Source organism: Phalangium opilio, unplaced genomic scaffold (assembly GCF_054372755.1).
Source record: "Phalangium opilio isolate 3A_F unplaced genomic scaffold, DU_Popi_V2 ptg000037l_1, whole genome shotgun sequence".
Lineage (NCBI taxonomy): Eukaryota > Metazoa > Arthropoda > Arachnida > Opiliones > Phalangiidae > Phalangium > Phalangium opilio.
In genome coordinates this window covers 1,580,843-1,600,148 of record NW_028324160.1, presented here as the reverse complement: position 1 = coordinate 1,600,148, position 19,306 = coordinate 1,580,843, and the positions used below count along the sequence as shown (strand labels likewise).

The 19,306-nt window shown below is 46.3% G+C and overlaps 8 non-coding genes across 8 annotated transcripts; all 8 read right to left on the bottom strand.

The window, feature by feature from the left end:
- Window positions 1-8,226: 8,226 nt before the first annotated feature.
- On the bottom strand, window positions 8,227-8,299 carry TRNAH-GUG (transfer RNA histidin (anticodon GUG)). The gene has a single exon. It is a non-coding gene; the product is annotated as a tRNA-His (tRNA).
- Window positions 8,300-8,814: 515 nt separating this feature from the next.
- Window positions 8,815-8,887, bottom strand: TRNAT-GGU (transfer RNA threonine (anticodon GGU)). The gene has a single exon. It is a non-coding gene; the product is annotated as a tRNA-Thr (tRNA).
- A 1,543-nt stretch (window positions 8,888-10,430) lies between these two features.
- TRNAT-GGU (transfer RNA threonine (anticodon GGU)) lies at window positions 10,431-10,503 on the bottom strand. The gene has a single exon. It is a non-coding gene; the product is annotated as a tRNA-Thr (tRNA).
- A 1,984-nt stretch (window positions 10,504-12,487) lies between these two features.
- TRNAT-GGU (transfer RNA threonine (anticodon GGU)) lies at window positions 12,488-12,560 on the bottom strand. The gene has a single exon. It is a non-coding gene; the product is annotated as a tRNA-Thr (tRNA).
- Window positions 12,561-13,809: 1,249 nt separating this feature from the next.
- TRNAT-GGU (transfer RNA threonine (anticodon GGU)) lies at window positions 13,810-13,882 on the bottom strand. The gene has a single exon. It is a non-coding gene; the product is annotated as a tRNA-Thr (tRNA).
- Window positions 13,883-15,575: 1,693 nt separating this feature from the next.
- On the bottom strand, window positions 15,576-15,648 carry TRNAT-GGU (transfer RNA threonine (anticodon GGU)). The gene has a single exon. It is a non-coding gene; the product is annotated as a tRNA-Thr (tRNA).
- Window positions 15,649-17,337: 1,689 nt separating this feature from the next.
- On the bottom strand, window positions 17,338-17,410 carry TRNAT-GGU (transfer RNA threonine (anticodon GGU)). The gene has a single exon. It is a non-coding gene; the product is annotated as a tRNA-Thr (tRNA).
- A 1,398-nt stretch (window positions 17,411-18,808) lies between these two features.
- On the bottom strand, window positions 18,809-18,881 carry TRNAD-GUC (transfer RNA aspartic acid (anticodon GUC)). Its single transcript has one exon. It is a non-coding gene; the product is annotated as a tRNA-Asp (tRNA).
- Between the last annotated feature and the right edge of the window lie 425 nt (window positions 18,882-19,306).

Genomic DNA, 19,306 nt, shown 5'->3' with positions numbered 1-19,306 from the left:
ATGTAACGTAAAAAGCCAAAGTTTTTCCACAATACCTGACGAACATTTAATTTTTGGGCTTCCGTGTTGCAATGGTTAGCGCGTTCAGCTGTTAATCGAAAGGTTGGTGGTTCGAGCCCACCCGGGAGCGGTGTTGTGAGATCTCAGATGTAACGTAAAAATAAAAAGTTTTTCCACAATACCTGACGAACATTTAATTTTTGGGCTTCCATGTTGCAATGGTTGCCGCGTTCAGCTGTTAATCGAAAGGTTGGTGGTTCGAGCCCACCCGGGAGCGGTGTTGTTAGGTCTCAGATGTGACGTAAAAATCCAAAGTTTTCCCACAATACGTGACGAACATTTAATTTTTGGGCTTCCGTTGCGCAATGGTTAGCGCGTTCGGCTGTTAACCGAAAGGTTGGTGGTTGGAGCCCATCCGGGAGCGGTGTTGTGAGATCTCAGATGTAACGTAAAAATCCAAAGTTTTTCCACAATACCTGACGACCATTTATTTTCTGAGCTTCCATGGCTCAATGGTTAGCGCGTTCGGCTGTTAACCGAAAGTTTGATGGTTCGAGCCCACCCGGGAGCGGTGTTGTGAGATATCAAATGTAACGTAAAAATCCAAAGTTTTCCCACAATACGTGACGAACATTTAATTTTTGGGCTTCCGTTGCGCAATGGTTAGCGCGTTCGGCTGTTAACCGAAAGGTTGGTGGTTGGAGCCCATCCGGGAGCGGTGTTGTGAGGTCTTAGATGTATTGTAAAATCCAAAGTTTTTCCACAATACCTGACGACCATATCATTTTCGGGCTTCCGTGGCGCAATGGTTAGTGCGTTCGGTTGTTAACCGAAAGGTTGGTGGTTCGAGCCCATCCGGGTGCGGTGTTGTGAGGTCTCAGATGTAACGTAAAATGACAGAGTATTTCCACAATACCGGACGACCATTTATTATCTAAGCTTCCATGGCTCAAAGGTTAGCGCGTTCGGCTGTCAATCGAAAGGTTGGTGGTTCGAGCCCATCCGGGAGCGGTGTTGTGAGACCTCAGATGTAACGTAAAAGTCAAAGTTTTTCCACAACACCTGAGAACCATTTAATTTTTGGGCTTCTTTGGCTCCATGGTTCGCGCGTTCGGATGTTAAAGAAAAGGTTGGTGGTTCAGGCCCACCCGGGTGCGGTGTTGTGAAATTTCAAATGTAACGTAAAAAGCCAAAGTTTTTCCACAATACTTGACGACCATTTCATTTTTGAGCTTCTTTGGCTCCATGGTTAGCGCGTTCGGATGTTAAACAAAAGGTTGGTGGTTCGGGCCCACACGGGTGCGGTGTTGTGAGATCTCAAATGTAACGTAAAAATTCAATGTTTTTCCACAATACCTGACGATAATTTAATTTTTGGGCTTCGGTTGCGCAATGGTTAGAGCGTTCAGCTGTTAAAAGAAAGTTTGGTGGTTCGAGCCCACTCGGGAGCGGTGTTGTGAGATCTCAAATGTAACGTAAAAATCCAAAGTTTTTCCACAATACCTGACGAACATTTAATTTTTGGGCTTCCATTGCGCAATGGTTAGCGCGTTCGGCTGTTAACCGAAAGGCTGGTGGTTCGAGCCCATCCGGGAGCGGTGTTTAAGGTCTCAGATGTAACGTAGAATGTCAGAGTATTTCCACAATACCGGACGATCATTTATTTTATGAGCTTCCATGGCTCAATGGTTAGCGCGTTCGGCTGTTAACCGAAAGGTTGTTGGTTAGAATACCCGGGAGCGGTGTTGTGAGATCTAAGATGTAACGTAAAAATCCAAAGTTTTTCCACAATACCTGACGTACATTTAATTTTTCGTCTTCCGTTGCGCAATGGTTAGCGCGTTCGGCTGTTAACCGAAAGTTTGGTGGTTCGAGCCCACCCGGGAGCGGTGTTGTGAGATCTCTAATGTAACGTAAAAATCCAAAATTTTTCCACAATACCTGACGAACATTTATTTTCTGAGCTTCCATGGCTCAATGGTTAGCGCGTTCGGCTGTTAATCGAAAGGTTGGTGGTTCGAGCCCAACCGGGAGCGGTGTTGTGAGATCTCAAATCTAACGTAAAAAATCAAAGTTTTTCCACAATACCTGACGACAATATCATTTTCGGGCTTCCGTGGCGCAATGGTTAGCGCGTTCGGCTGTTAACCGAAAGGTTGGTGGTTCGAGCCCATCCGGGTGCGGTGTTGTGAGGTCCCAGATGTGACGTTAAAAGTCAAAGTTTTTCCACAATACCTGACGACCATTTTATTTTTGAGCTTCTTTGGCTCCATGGTTAGCGCGTTCGGATGTTAAACAAAAGGTTGGTGGTTCAAGCCCACCCGGGTGCGGTGTTGTGAGATCTCAAATGTAACGTAAAAATCCAAAATTTTTCTACAATACCTGACGAACATTTAATTTTTGGGCTTGCGTAGCGCAATGGTCAGCGCGTTCGGCTGTTAATCGAAAGGTTGGTGGTTCGAGCCCATCCGGGTGCGGTGTTGTGAAGTCCCAGATGTGACGTAAAAAGTCAGTTTTTCCACAATACCTGACGACCATTTCATTTTTGAGCTTCTTTGGCTCCATGGTTAGCGCGTTCGGATGTTAAACAAAAGGTTGGTGGTTCGAGCCCACCCGGGTGCGGTGTTGTGAAGTTTCAAATGTAACGTAAAAAGCCAAAGTTTTTCCACAATACCTGACGACCATTTACTTTTTGGGCTTCCGTGGCGCAATAATTAGCACGTTCGGCTGTTAACCGAAAGGTTGGTGGTTCGAGCCCACTCGGGAGCGGTGTTGTGAGATCTCAAATGTAACGTAAAAATCCAAAATTTTTCCACAATACCTGACGAACATTTAATTTTTGGGCTTCCGTTGCGCAATGGTTAGCGCGTTCAGCTGTTAAAAGAAAGTTTGGTGGTTCGAGCCCACTCGGGAGCGGTGTTGTGAGATCTCAAATGTAACGTAAAAATCCAAAGTTTTTCCACAATACCTGACGAACATTTAATTTTTCGTCTTCCGTTGCGCAATGGTTAGCGCGTTCGGCTGTTAACCGAAAGTTTGGTGGTTCGAGCCCACCCGGGAGCGGTGTTGTGAGATCTCTAATGTAACGTAAAAATCCAAAATTTTTCCACAATACCTGACGAACATTTAATTTCTGAGCTTCCATGGCTCAATGGTTAGCGCGTTCGGCTGTTAATCGAAAGGTTGGTGGTTCGAGCCCAACCGGGAGCGGTGTTGTGAGATCTCAAATGTAACGTAAAAATTCAAAGTTTTTCCACAATACCTGACGAACATTTAATTTTTGGGGTTCCGTTGCGCAATGGTTAGCGCGTTCAGCTTTTAATAGAAAGGTTGGTGGTTCGAGCCCATCCGGAAGCGGTGTTGTGAGGTCTTAGATTTAACGTAAAATCCAAAGTTTTTCCACAATACCTGACGACCATATCATTTTCGGGCTTCCGTGGCGCAATGGTTAGCGCGTTCGGCTGTTAACCGAAAGGTTGGTGGTTCGAGCCCATCCGGGTGCGGTGTTGTGAGGTCCCAGATGTGACGTTAAAAGTCAAAGTTTTTCGACAATACCTGACGACCATTTTATTTTTGAGCTTCTTTGGCTCCATGGTTAGCGCGTTCGGATGTTAAACAAAAGGTTGGTGGTTCAAGCCCACCCGGGTGCGGTGTTGTGAGATCTCAAATGTAACGTAAAAATCCAAAATTTTTCTACAATACCTGACGAACATTTAATTTTTGGGCTTCCGTAGCGCAATGGTCAGCGCGTTCGGCTGTTAATCGAAAGGTTGGTGGTTCGAGCCCACCCGGGTGCGGTGTTGTGAAGTTTCAAATGTAACGTAAAAAGCCAAAGTTTTTCCACAATACCTGACGACCATTTACTTTTTGGGCTTCCGTGGCGCAATAATTAGCACGTTCGGCTGTTAACCGAAAGGTTGGTGGTTCGAGCCCACTCGGGAGCGGTGTTGTGAGATCTCAAATGTAACGTAAAAATCCAAAATTTTTCCACAATACCTGACGAACATTTAATTTTTGGGCTTCCGTTGCGCAATGGTTAGCGCGTTCAGCTGTTAAAAGAAAGTTTGGTGGTTCGAGCCCACTCGGGAGCGGTGTTGTGAGATCTCAAATGTAACGTAAAAATCCAAAGTTTTTCCACAATACCTGACGAACATTTAATTTTTCGTCTTCCGTTGCGCAATGGTTAGCGCGTTCGGCTGTTAACCGAAAGTTTGGTGGTTCGAGCCCACCCGGGAGCGGTGTTGTGAGATCTCTAATGTAACGTAAAAATCCAAAATTTTTCCACAATACCTGACGAACATTTAATTTCTGAGCTTCCATGGCTCAATGGTTAGCGCGTTCGGCTGTTAATCGAAAGGTTGGTGGTTCGAGCCCAACCGGGAGCGGTGTTGTGAGATCTCAAATGTAACGTAAAAATTCAAAGTTTTTCCACAATACCTGACGAACATTTAATTTTTGGGGTTCCGTTGCGCAATGGTTAGCGCGTTCAGCTTTTAATAGAAAGGTTGGTGGTTCGAGCCCATCCGGAAGCGGTGTTGTGAGGTCTTAGATTTAACGTAAAATCCAAAGTTTTTCCACAATACCTGACGACCATATCATTTTCGGGCTTCCGTGGCGCAATGGTTAGCGCGTTCGGCTGTTAACCGAAAGGTTGGTGGTTCGAGCCCATCCGGGTGCGGTGTTGTGAGGTCCCAGATGTGACGTTAAAAGTCAAAGTTTTTCGACAATACCTGACGACCATTTTATTTTTGAGCTTCTTTGGCTCCATGGTTAGCGCGTTCGGATGTTAAACAAAAGGTTGGTGGTTCAAGCCCACCCGGGTGCGGTGTTGTGAGATCTCAAATGTAACGTAAAAATCCAAAATTTTTCTACAATACCTGACGAACATTTAATTTTTGGGCTTCCGTAGCGCAATGGTCAGCGCGTTCGGCTGTTAATCGAAAGGTTGGTGGTTCGAGCCCATCCGGGTGCGGTGTTGTGAAGTCCCAGATGTGACGTAAAAAGTCAAAGTTTTTCCACAATACCTGACGACCATTTCATTTATGAGCTTCTTTGGCTCCATGGTTAGCGCGTTCGGATGTTAAACAAAAGGTTGGTGGTTCGAGCCCACCCGGGTGCGGTGTTGTGAAGTTTCAAATGTAACGTAAAAAGCCAAAGTTTTTCCACAATACCTGACGACCATTTACTTTTTGGGCTTCCGTGGCGCAATGGTTAGCACGTTCGGCTGTTAACCGAAAGGTTGGTGGTTCGAGCCCACTCGGGAGCGGTGTTGTGAGATCTCAAATGTAACGTAAAAATCCAAAATTTTTCCACAATACCTGACGAACATTTAATTTTTGGGCTTCCGTTGCGCAATGGTTAGCGCGTTCAGCTGTTAAAAGAAAGTTTGGTGGTTCGAGCCCACTCGGGAGCGGTGTTGTGAGATCTCAAATGTAACGTAAAAATCCAAAGTTTTTCCACAATACCTGACGAACATTTAATTTTTGGGCTTCCATTGCGCATAGGTTAGCGCGTTCGGCTGTTAACCGAAAGGTTGGTGGTTCGAGCCCATCCGGGAGCGGTGTTGTGAGGTCTCAGATGTAACGTAAAATGTCAGAGTATTTCCACAATACCGGACGACCATTTATTTTCTGAGCTTCCATGGCTCAATGGTTAGCGCGTTCGGCTGTTAACCAAAAGGTTGTTGGTTCGAATACCTGGGAGCGGTGTTGTGAGATCTAAGATGTAACGTAAAAATCCAAAGTTTTTTCCACAATACCTGACGAACATTTAATTTTTCGTCTTCCGTTGCGCAATGGTTAGCGCGTTCGGCTGTTAACCGAAAGTTTGGTGGTTCGAGCCCACCCGGGTGCGGTGTTGTGAGATCTCAAATGTAACGTAAAAATCCAAAAATTTTCTACAATACCTGACGAACATTTAATTTTTGGGCTTCCGTTGCGCAATGGTCAGCGCGTTCGGCTGTTAATCGAAAGGTTGGTGGTTCGAGCCCATCCGGGTGCGGTGTTGTGAGGTCCCAAATGTGACGTAAAAAGTCAAAGTTTTTCCACAATACCTGACGACCATTTATTTTCTGAGCTTCTTTGGCTCCATGGTTAGCGCGTTCGGATGTTAAACAAAAGGTTGGTAGTTCGAGCCCACCCGGGTGCGGTGTTGTGAAGTTTCAAATGTAACGTAAAAAGCCAATGTTTTTCCACAATGACTGACGACCATTTACTTTTTGGGCTTCCGTGGCGCAATGGTTAGCACGTTCGGCTGTTAACCGAAAGGTTGGTGGTTCGAGCCCACCCGGGAGCGGTGTTGTGAGATCTCAAATGTAACGTAAAATGTCAGAGTATTTCCACAATACCGGACGACCATTTATTTTCTGAGCTTCCATGGCTCAATGGTTAGCGCGTTCGGCTGTTAACCGAAAGGTTGTTGGTTCGAATACCCGGGAGCGGTGTTACATTTGAAACTTCACCACACCGCACCCGGGTGGGCTCGAACCACCAACCTTTTGTTTAACATCCGAACGCGCTAACCATGGAGCCAAAGAAGCTCAAAAATGAAATGGTCGTCAGGTATTGTGGAAAAACTTTGGATTTTTACGTTACATTTGAGATCTCACAACACCGCACCCGGGTGGGCTTGAACCACCAACCTTTTGTTTAACATCCGAACGCGCTAACCATGGAGCCAAAGAAGCTCAAAAATAAAATGGTCGTCAGGTATTGTGGAAAAACTTTGACTTTTAACGTCACATCTGGGACCTCACAACACCGCACCCGGATGAGCTCGAACCACCAACCTTTCGGTTAACAGCCGAACGCGCTAACCATTGCGCCACGGAAGCCCAAAAATTAAATGTTCGTCAGGTATTGTGGAAAAACTTTGAATTTTTACGTTACATTTGAGATCTCACAACACCGCCCCGGTTGGGCTCGAACCACCAACCTTTCGATTAACAGCCGAACGCGCTAACCATTGAGCCATGGAAGCTCATAAAATAAATGATCGTCCGGTATTGTGGAAATACTCTGACATTTTACGTTACATCTGAGACCTTAAACACCGCTCCCGGATGGGCTCGAACCACCAAACTTTCTTTTAACAGCTGAACGCTCTAACCATTGCGCAACGGAAGCCCAAAAATTAAATTATCGTCAGGTATTGTGGAAAAACATTGAATTTTTACGTTACATTTGAGATCTCACAACACCGCTCCCGAGTGGGCTCGAACCACCAAACTTTCTTTTAACAGCTGAACGCTCTAACCATTGCGCAACGGAAGCCCAAAAATTAAATTATCGTCAGGTATTGTGGAAAAACATTGAATTTTTACGTTACATTTGAGATCTCATAACACCGCTCCCGGGTGGGCTCGAACCACCAAAGTTTTGGTTAACAGCCGAACGCGCTGACCATTGCGCAACGGAAGCCCAAAAATTAAATGTTCGTCAGGTATAGTGGAAAAATTTTGGATTTTTACGTTACATTTGAGATCTCACAACACCGCTCCCGGGTGGGCTCGAACCACCAAACTTTCGGTTAACAGCCGAACGCGCTAACCATTACGCAACGGAAGACGAAAAATTAAATGTTCGTCAGGTATTGTGGAAAAACTTTTGCTTTTTACGTTACATTTGAAACTTCACAACACCGCACCCGTGTGGGCCCGAACCACCAACCTTTTGTTTAACATCCGAACGCGCTAACCATGGAGCCAAAGAAGCTCAAAAATGAAATGGTCGTCAGGTATTGTGGAAAAACTTTGGCTTTTTACGTTACATTTGAAATTTCACAACACCGCACCCGGGAGGGCCTGAACCACCAACCTTTTCTTTAACATCCGAACGCGCGAACCATGGAGCCAAAGAAGCCCAAAAATTAAATGGTCGTCAGGTGTTGTGGAAAAACTTTGACTTTTTACGTTACATCTGAGATCTCACAACACCGCTCCCGGATGGGCTCGAACCACCAACCTTTCGATTGACAGCCGAACGCGCTAACCTTTGAGCCATGGAAGCTCAGATAATAAATGGTCGTCCGGTATTGTGGAAATACTCTGTCATTTTACGTTACATCTGAGACCTCACAACACCGCACCCGGATGGGCTCGAACCACCAACCTTTCGGTTAACAACCGAACGCGCTAACCGTTGCGCCACGGAAGCCCGAAAATGATATGGTCGTCAGGTATTGTGGAAAAACTTTGGATTTTACAATACATCTAAGACCTCACAACACCGCTCCCGGATGGGCTCCAACCACCAACCTTTCGGTTCACAGCCGAACGCGCTAACCATTGCGCAACGGAAGCCCAAAAATTAAATGTTCGTCAGGTATTGTGGAAAAACTTTGGATTTTTACGTTACATTTGAGATCTCACAACACCGCTCCCGGGTGGTCTCGAACCACCAAACTTTCGATTAACAGCTGAACGCGCTAACCATTGCAACACGGAAGCCCAAAAATTAAATGTTCGTCAGGTATTGTGGAAAAACTTTGGCTTTTTACGTTACATTTGAAACTTCACAACACCGCACCCGGGTGGGCCTGAACCACCAACCTTTTCTTTAACATCCGAACGCGCTAACCATGGAGCCAAAGAAGCCCAAAAATTAAATGGTCGTCAGGTATTGTGGAAAAACTTTGGATTTTTACGTTACATTCGAGATCTCACAACACCGCTCCCGGGTGGGCTCGAACCACCAACCTCTTGGTTAACATCCGAACGCGCTAACCATGGAGCCAAGGAAGCTCAGAAATGAAATGGTCGTCAGGTATTGTGGAAAAACTTTGACTTTTTACATCACATCTGAGACCTCACAACACCGCTCACGGATGGGCTCGAACCACCAACCTTTCGGTTACCAGCCGAACGCGCTAACCATTGCGCCACGGAAGCCCGAAAATTATATGGTCGTCAAGTATTGTGGAAAAACTTTGGCTTTTTACGTTACATTTGAGATCTTAAAACACCGCTCCCGGGTGGGCTCGAACCATCAGTCTTTTGAATAACAGCTGAACGCGCTAACCATTGCGCCACGGAAGCCCAAAAATTAAACGGTCGTCAGGTATTGTGGAAAAACTTTGGCTTTTTACGTTACATTTGAGACTTCACAACACCGCTCCCGGGTGGGCTCGAACCACCGACCTTTTGGTTAACATCCGAACGCGCTGACCATGAAGCCAAGGAAGCTCAGGAATGAAATGGTCGTTAGGTATTGTGGAAAAACTTTGGCTATTTACGTTACATTTGAGATTCCACAACACCGCTACCGAGTGGGCTCTAACCACCGACCTATTGGTTAACAGCCGAACGCGCTAACCATTGAGCCACGAAAGCTCAGAAATTAAATGGTTATCATGAATTGTGGAAAAGTTTTGAATTTTTACGCTACATCTGAGACCCCACAACACCTCTCCCGGAAGGGCTCGAACCACCAACCTTTCGGTTAACAGCTGAACGCGCTAACCATTGCGCCACGGAAGCCCAAAAATTAAATGGACGTCAGGTATTGTGGAAAAACCTTGACTTTTTCGTCACATCTGAGACCTCACAACACCGCTCCCGGGTGGGCTCGAACCACCAACCTTTCGATTAACAGCTGAACGCGCTAACCATTGCAACACGGAAGCCCAAAAATTAAATGTTCGTCAGGTATTGTGGAAAAACTTTGGCTTTTTACGTTACATTTGAAACTTCACAACACCGCACCCGGGTGGGCCCGAACCACCAACCTTTTGTTTAACATCCGAACGCGCTAACCATGGAGCCAAAGAAGCCCATAAATTAAATGTTCGTCAGGTATTGTGGAAAAATTTTGGATTTTTACGTTACATTTGAGATCTCAAAACACCGCTGCCGAGTGGGCTCGAAGCACCAACCTTTCGGTTAACAGCCGAACGTGCTAACCATTGCGCCACGGAAGCCCAAAAAGTAAATGGTCGTCAGGTATTGTGGAAAAACTTTGGCTTTTTACGTTACATTTGAAACTTCACAACACCGCACCCGGGTGGAATCGAACCACCAACCTTTCGGTTAACATCCGAACGCGCTAACCATTGCGCTACGGAAGCCCAAAAATTAAACGTTCTTCAGGTATTGTGGAAACACTTTGGATTTTTACGTTACATTCGAGATCTCACAACACCGCTCCCGGGTGGGCTCGAACCACCAACCTCTTGGTTAACATCCGAACGCGCTAACCATGGAGCCAAGGAAGCTCAGGAGTGAAATGGTCGTCAGGTATTGTGGAAAAACTTTGGCTTTTTACGTTACATTTGAGACTTCACAACACCGCTCTCGGGTGGGCTCGAACCACCAACCTTTTGGTTAACATACGAACGCGCTAACCATGGAGCCAAGGAAGCTCAGAAATGAAATGGTCGTCAGGTATTGTGGAAAAACTTTGACTTTTTACATCACATCTGAGACCTCACAACAACGCTCACGGATGGGCTCGAACCACCAACCTTTCGGTTACCAGCCGAACGCGCTAACCATTGCGCCACGGAAGCCCAAAAATTACATGGTCGTCAAGTATTGTGAAAAACTTTGGCTTTTTACGTTACATTTGAGATCTTAAAACACCGCTCCCGGGTGGGCTCGAACCACCAGTCTTTTGAATAACAGCTGAACGCGCTAACCATTGCGCCACGGAAGCCCAAAAATTAAACGGTCGTCAGGTATTGTGGAAAAACTTTGGCTTTTTACGTTACATTTGAGACTTCACAACACCGCTCCCGGGTGGGCTCGAACCACCGACCTTTTGGTTAACATCCGAACGCGCTGACCATGGAGCCAAGGAAGCTCAGGAATGAAATGGTCGTCAGGTATTGTGGAAAAACTTTGGCTTTTTACGTTACATTTGAGATTCCACAACACCGCTACCGAGTGGGGTCTAACCACCGACCTATTGGTTAACAGCCGAACGCGCTAACCATTGAGCCACGGAAGCTCAGAAATTAAATGGTTATCATGTATTGTGGAAAAGTTTTGAATTTTTACGCTACATCTGAGACCCCACTACACCTCTCCCGGAAGGGCTCGAACCACCAACCTTTCGGTTAACAGCTGAACGCGCTAACCATTGCGCCACGGAAGCCCAAAAATTAAATGGACGTCAGGTATTGTAGAAAAACCTTGACTTTTTTCGTCACATCTGAGACCTCACAACACCGCTCCCGGATGGGCTCGAACCACCAACCTTTCGGTTAACAGCCGAACGCGCTAACCATTGCGCTACGGAAGCCCAAAAATTAAATGGTCGTCAAGTATTGTGGAAAACTTTGGCTTTTTACGTTACATTTGAGACCTCACAACACCGCTCCCAGGTGGGCTCGAACCACCAACCTTTCGATTAACAGCTGAACGCGCTAACCATTGCAACACGGAAGCCCAAAAATTAAATGTTCGTCAGGTATTGTGGAAAAACTTTGGATTTTTACGTTACATCAGAGATCTCACAACACCGCTCCCGGGTGCTCTCGAACCACCAACCTTTCGATTAACAGCTGAACGCGCTAACCATTGCAACACGGAAGCCCAAAAATTAAATGTTCGTCAGGTATTGTGGAAAAACTTTGGCTTTTTACGTTACATTTGAAACTTCACAACACCGCACCCGGGTGGGCCCGAACCACCAACCTTTTGTTTAACATCCGAACGCGCTAACCATGGAGCCAAAGAAGCCCAAAAATTAAATGGTCGTCAGGTATTGTGGAAAAACTTTGACTCTTTAAGTTACATCTGAGATCTCACAACACCGCTCCCGGATGGGCTCGAACCACCAACCTTTCGCTTAACAGCCGAACGCGCTAACCATTGAGCCATAGAAGCTCAGAAAACAAATGGCCGTCAGGTATTGTGGAAAAACTTTGGATTTTTCGTTACATTTGAGATCTCACAACACCGCTCCCGAGTGGGCTCGAAACACCAACCTTTCTTTTAACAGCTGAACGCGCTAACCATTGCGCAACGGAAGCCCAAAAATTAAATGTTCGTCAGGTATTGTGGAAACTTTTTTTAAATTTTTACGTTACATTTGAGATCTCACAACACCGCTGCCGAGTGGGCTCGAACCAGCAACCTTTCGGTTAACAGCCGAACGTGCTAACCATTGCGCCACGGAAGCCCAAAAAGGAAATGGTCGTCAGGTATTGTGGAAAAACTTTGGCTTTTTACGTTACATTTGAAAGTTCACAACACCGCACCCGGGTGGAATCGAACCACCAACCTTTCGGTTAACATCCGAACGCGCTAACCATGGAGCCAAGGAAGCCTAGGAATGAAATGGTCGTCAGGTATTGTGGAAAAACTTTGGCTTTTTACGTTACATTTGAGACTTCACAACACCGCTCTCGGGTGGGCTCGAACCACCAACCTTTTGGTTAACATACGAACGCGCTAACCATGGAGCCAAGGAAGCTCAGAAATGAAATGGTCGTCAGGTATTGTGGAAAAACTTTGACTTTTTACATCACATCTGAGACCTCACAACACCGCTCACGGATGGGCTCGAACCACCAACCTTTCGGTTACCAGCCGAACGCGCTAACCATTGCGCCACGGAAGCCCGAAAATTATATGGTCGTCAAGTATTGTGGAAAAACTTTGGCTTTTTACGTTACATTTGAGATCTTAAAACACCGCTCCCGGGTGGGCTCGAACCATCAGTCTTTTGAATAACAGCTGAACGCGCTAACCATTGCGCCACGGAAGCCCAAAAATTAAACGGTCGTCAGGTATTGTGGAAAAACTTTGGCTTTTTACGTTACATTTGAGACTTCACAACACCGCTCCCGGGTGGGCTCGAACCACCGACCTTTTGGTTAACATCCGAACGCGCTGACCATGAAGCCAAGGAAGCTCAGGAATGAAATGGTCGTTAGGTATTGTGGAAAAACTTTGGCTATTTACGTTACATTTGAGATTCCACAACACCGCTACCGAGTGGGCTCTAACCACCGACCTATTGGTTAACAGCCGAACGCGCTAACCATTGAGCCACGAAAGCTCAGAAATTAAATGGTTATCATGTATTGTGGAAAAGTTTTGAATTTTTACGCTACATCTGAGACCCCACAACACCTCTCCCGGAAGGGCTCGAACCACCAACCTTTCGGTTAACAGCTGAACGCGCTAACCATTGCGCCACGGAAGCCCAAAAATTAAATGGACGTCAGGTATTGTGGAAAAACCTTGACTTTTTCGTCACATCTGAGACCTCACAACACCGCTCCCGGATGGGCTCGAACCACCAACCTTTCGGTTAACACCCGAACGCGCTAACCATTGCGCCACGGAAGCCCGAAAATTAAATGGTCGTCATGTATTGTGGAAAAACTTTGGCTTTTTACGTTACATTTGAGATCTCACAACACCGCTCCCGAGTGGGCTCGAACCACCAACCGTTCGGTTAACAGCCGAACGCGCTAACCATTGAGCCATGGAAGCTCAGAAAATAAATGGTCGTCAGGTATTGTGGAAAAACTTTGACTTTTTACGTCACATCTGAGACCTAACAACACCGCTCCCGGGTGGGCTCGAACCACCGACCTTTCGATTAACAGCTGAACGCGCTAACCATTGCAACACGGAAGCCCATAAATTAAATGTTCGTCAGGTATTGTGGAAAAACTTTGGCTTTTTACGTTACATTTGAGACTTCACAACACCGCTCTCGGGTGGGCTCGAACCACCAACCTTTAGGTTAACATACGAACGCGCTAACCATGGAGCCAAGGAAGCTCAGAAATGAAATGGTCGTCAGGTATTGTGGAAAAACTTTGACTTTTTACATCACATCTGAGACCTCACAACAACGCTCACGGATGGGCTCGAACCACCAACCTTTCGGTTACCAGCCGAACGCGCTAACCATTGCGCCACGGAAGCCCAAAAATTACATGGTCGTCAAGTATTGTGGAAAAACTTTGGCTTTTTACGTTACATTTGAGATCTTAAAACACCGCTCCCGGGTGGGCTCGAACCACCAGTCTTTTGAATAACAGCTGAACGCGCTAACCATTGCGCCACGGAAGCCCAAAAATTAAACGGTCGTCAGGTATTGTGGAAAAACTTTGGCTTTTTACGTTACATTTGAGACTTCACAACACCGCTCCCGGGTGGGCTCGAACCACCGACCTTTTGGTTAACATCCGAACGCGCCGACCATGGAGCCAAGGAAGCTCAGGAATGAAATGGTCGTCAGGTATTGTGGAAAAACTTTGGCTTTTTACGTTACATTTGAGATTCCACAACACCGCTACCGAGTGGGCTCTAACCACCGACCTATTGGTTAACAGCCGAACGCGCTAACCATTGAGCCACGGAAGCTCAGAAATTAAATGGTTATCATGTATTGTGGAAAAGTTTTGAATTTCTACGCTACATCTGAGACCCCACAACACCTCTCCCGGAAGGGCTCGAACCACCAACCTTTCGGTTAACAGCTCAACGCGCTAACCATTGCAACACGGAAGCCCAAAAATTAAATGTTCGTCAGGCATTGTGGAAAAACTTTGGATTTTTACGTTACATCAGAGATCTCACAACACCGCTCCCGGGTGGGCTCGAACCACCAACCTTTCGATTAACAGCTGAACGCGCTAACCATTGCAACACGGAAGCCCAAAAATTAAATGTTCGTCAGGTATTGTGGAAAAACTTTGGCTTTTTACGTTACATTTGAAACTTCACAACACCGCACCCGGGTGGGCCCGAACCACCAACCTTTTGTTTAACATCCGAACGCGCTAACCATGGAGCCAAAGAAGCCCAAAAATTAAATGGTCGTCAGGTATTGTGGAAAAACTTTGACTCTTTAAGTTACATCTGAGATCTCACAACACCGCTCCCGGATGGGCTCGAACCACCAACCTTTCGCTTAACAGCCGAACGCGCTAACCATTGAGCCATAGAAGCTCAGAAAATAAATGGCCGTCAGGTATTGTGGAAAAACTTTGGATTTTTACGTTACATTTGAGATCTCACAACACCGCTCCCGAGTGGCCTCGAAACACCAACCTTTCTTTTAACAGCTGAACGCGCTAACCATTGCGCAACGGAAGCCCAAAAATTAAATGTTCGTCAGGTATTGTGGAAATTTTTTTTAAATTTTTACGTTACATTTGAGATCTCACAACACCGCTGCCGAGTGGGCTCGAACCACCAACCTTTCGGTTAACAGTCGAACGTGCTAACCATTGCGCCACGGAAGCCCAAAAAGGAAATGGTCGTCAGGTATCGTGGAAAAACTTTGGCTTTTTACGTTACATTTGAAAGTTCACAACACCGCACCCGGGTGGAATCGAACCACCAACCTTTCGGTTAACATCCGAACGCGCTAACCATGGAGCCAAGGAAGCTCAGGAATGAAATGGTCGTCAGGTATTGTGGAAAAACTTTGGCTTTTTACGTTACATTTGAGACTTCACAACACCGCTCTCGGGTGGGCTCGAACCACCAACCTTTTGGTTAACATACGAACGCGCTAACCATGGAGCCAAGGAAGCTCAGAAATGAAATGGTCGTCAGGTATTGTGGAAAAACTTTGACTTTTTACATCACATCTGAGACCTCACAACACCGCTCACGGATGGGCTCGAACCACCAACCTTTCGGTTACCAGCCGAACGCGCTAACCATTGCGCCACGGAAGCCCAAAAATTAAATGGTCGTCAAGTATCGTGGAAAAACTTTGGCTTTTTACGTTACATTTGAGATCTTAAAACACCGCTCCCGGGTGGGCTCGAACCACCAGTCTTTTGAATAACAGCTGAACGCGCTGACCATTGCGCCACGGAAGCCCAAAAATTAAATTGTCGTCAGGTATTGTGGAAAAACTTTGGATTTTTACGTTACATTTGAGATCTCACAACACCGCTCCCGGGTGGGCTCGAACCACCAACCTTTCGGTTAACACCCGAACGCGCTAACCATTGCGCCACGGAAGCCCAAAAATTAAATGGTCGTCAAGTATTGTGGAAAAACTTTGGCTTTTTACGTTACATTTGAGATCTTAAAACACCGCTCCCGGGTGGGCTCGAACCACCAGTCTTTTGAATAACAGCTGAACGCGCTGACCATTGCGCCACGGAAGCCCAAAAATTGAATTGTCGTCAGGTATTGTGGAAAAACTTTGGATTTTTACGTTACATTTGAGATCTCACAACACCGCTCCCGGGTGGGCTCGAACCACCAACCTTTCGGTTAACACCCGAACGCGCAAACCATTGCGCCACGGAAGCCCAAAAATTAAATGGTCGTCAAGTATTGTGGAAAAGTTTGGCTTTTTACGTTACATTTGAGATCTTAAAACACCGCTCCCGGGTGGGCTCGAACCACCAGTCTTCTGAATAACAGCTGAACGCGCTGACCATTGCGCCACGGAAGCCAAAAATTAAATTGTCGTCAGGTATTGTGGAAAAACTTTGGATTTTTACGTTACATTTGAGATCTCACAACACCGCTCCCGGGTGGGCTCGAACCACCAACCGTTCGGTTAACAGCCGAACGCGCTAACCATTGAGCCATGGAAGCTCAGAAAATAAATGGTCGTCAGGTATTGTGGAAAAACTTTGACTTTTTACGTCACATCTGAGACCTAACAACACCGCTCCCGGGTGGGCTCGAACCACCGACCTTTCGATTAACAGCTGAACGCGCTAACCATTGCAACACGGAAGCCCAAAAATTAAATGTTCGTCAGGTATTGTGGAAAAACTTTGGCTTTTTACGTTACATTTGAAACTTCACAACACCGCACCCGGGTGGGCCTGAACCACCAACCTTTCCTTAAACATCCGAACGCGCTAGCCATGGAGCCAAAGAAGCCCAAAAATTAAATGGTCGTCAGGTATTGTGGAAAAACTTTGACTTTTTACGTTACATCTGAGATCTCACAACACCGCTCCCGGGTGGACTCGAACCACCAACCTTTCGGTTAACAGCCGAACGTGCTAACCATTGCGCCACGGAAGCCCAAAAAGGAAATGGTCGTCAGGTATTGTGGAAAAACTTTGGCTTTTTACGTTACATTTGAAAGTTCACAACACCGCACCCGGGTGGAATCGAACCACCAACCTTTCGGTTAACATCCGAACGCGCTAACCATGGAGCCAAGGAAGCTCAGGAATGAAATGGTCGTCAGGTATTGTGGAAAAACTTTGGCTTTTTACGTTACATTTGAGACTTCACAACACCGCTCTCGGGTGGGCTCGAACCACCAACCTTTTGGTTAACATACGAACGCGCTAACCATGGAGCCAAGGAAGCTCAGAAATGAAATGGTCGTCAGGTATTGTGGAAAAACTTTGACTTTTTACATCACATCTGAGACCTCACAACACCGCTCACGGATGGGCTCGAACCACCAACCTTTCGTTTACCAGCCGAACGCGCTAACCATTGCGCCACGGAAGCCCAAAAATTACATGGTCGTCAAGTATTGTGGAAAAACTTTGGCTTTTTACGTTACATTTGAGATCTTAAAACACCGCTCCCGGGTGGGCTCGAACCACCAGTCTTTTGAATAACAGCTGAACGCGCTAACCATTGCGCCACGGAAGCCCAAAAATTAAACGGTCGTCAGGTATTGTGGAAAAACTTTGGCTTTTTACGTTACATTTGAGACTTTACAACACCGCTCCCGGGTGGGCTCGAACCACCGACCTTTTGGTTAACATCCGAACGCGCAGACCATGAAGCCAAGGAAGCTCAGGAATGAAATGGTCGTTAGGTATTGTGGAAAAACTTTGGCTATTTACGTTACATTTGAGATTCCACAACACCGCTACCGAGTGGGCTCTAACCACCGACCTATTGGTTAACAGCCGAACGCGCTAACCATTGAGCCACGGAAACTCAGAAATTAAATGGTTATCATGTATTGTGGAAAAGTTTTGAATTTTTACGCTACATCTGAGACCCCACAACACCTCTCCCGGAAGGGCTCGAACCACAAACCTTTCGGTTAACAGCTGAACGCGCTAACCATTGCGCCACGGAAGCCCAAAAATTAAATGGACGTCAGGTATTGTGGAAAAACCTTGACTTTTTTCGTCACATCTGAGACCTCACAACACCGCTCCCGGATGGGCTCGAACCACCAACCTTTCGGTTAACAGCCGAACGCGCTAACCATTGCGCCACGGAAGCCCAAAAATTAAATGGTCGTCAAGTATTGTGGAAAAACTTTGGCTTTTTACGTTACATTTGAGATATTAAAACACCGCTCCCGGGTGGGCTCGAACCACCAGTCTTTTGAATAACAGCTGAACGCGCTGACCATTGCGCCACGGAAGCCCAAAAATAAAATTGTCGTCAGGTATTGTCGAAAAACTTTGGATTTTTACGTTACATTTGAGATCTCACAACACCGCTCCCGGGTGGGCTCGAACCACCAACCTTTCGGTTAACAGCCGAACGCGCTAACCATTGAGCCATGGAAGCTCAGAAAATAAATGGTCGGCAGGTATTGTGGAAAAACTTTGACTTTTTACGTCACATCTGAGACCTAACAACACCGCTCCCGGGTGGGCTCGAACCACCGACCTTTCGATTAACAGCTGAACGCGCTAACCATTGCAACACGGAAGCCCAAAAATTAAATGTTCGTCAGGTATTGTGGAAAAACTTTGGCTTTTTACGTTACATTTGAAACTTCACAACACCGCACCCGGGTGGGCCTGAACCACCAACCTTTTCTTTAACATCCGAACGCGCTAACCATGGAGCCAAAGAAGCCCAAAAATTAAATGGTCGTCAGGTATTGTGGAAAAAACTTTGACTTTTTACGTTACATCTGAGATCTCACAACACCGCTCCCGGATGGGCTCGAACCACCAACCTTTCGATTGACAGTCGAACGCGCTAACCATTGAGCCATGGAAGCTCAGAAAATAAATGGCCGTCAGGTATTGTGGAAAAACTTTGGATTTTTACGTTACATTTGAGACCTCACAACACCGCTCCCGGGTGGACTCGAACCACCAACCTTTCGATTAACAGCTGAACGCGCTAACCATTGCAACACGGAAGCCCAAAAATTAAATGTTCGTCAGGTATTGTGGAAAAACTTTGGATTTTTACGTTACATCAGATATCTCACAACACCGATCCCGGGTGGGCTCGAACTACCAACCTTTCGATTAACACCTGAACGCGCTAACCATTGCAACACGGAAGCCCAAAAATTAAATGTTCGTCAGGTATTGTGGAAAAACTTTGGCTTTTTACGTTACATTTGAAACTTCACAACACCGCACCCGGGTGGGCCCGAACCACCAACCTTTTGTTTAACATCCGAACGCGCTAACC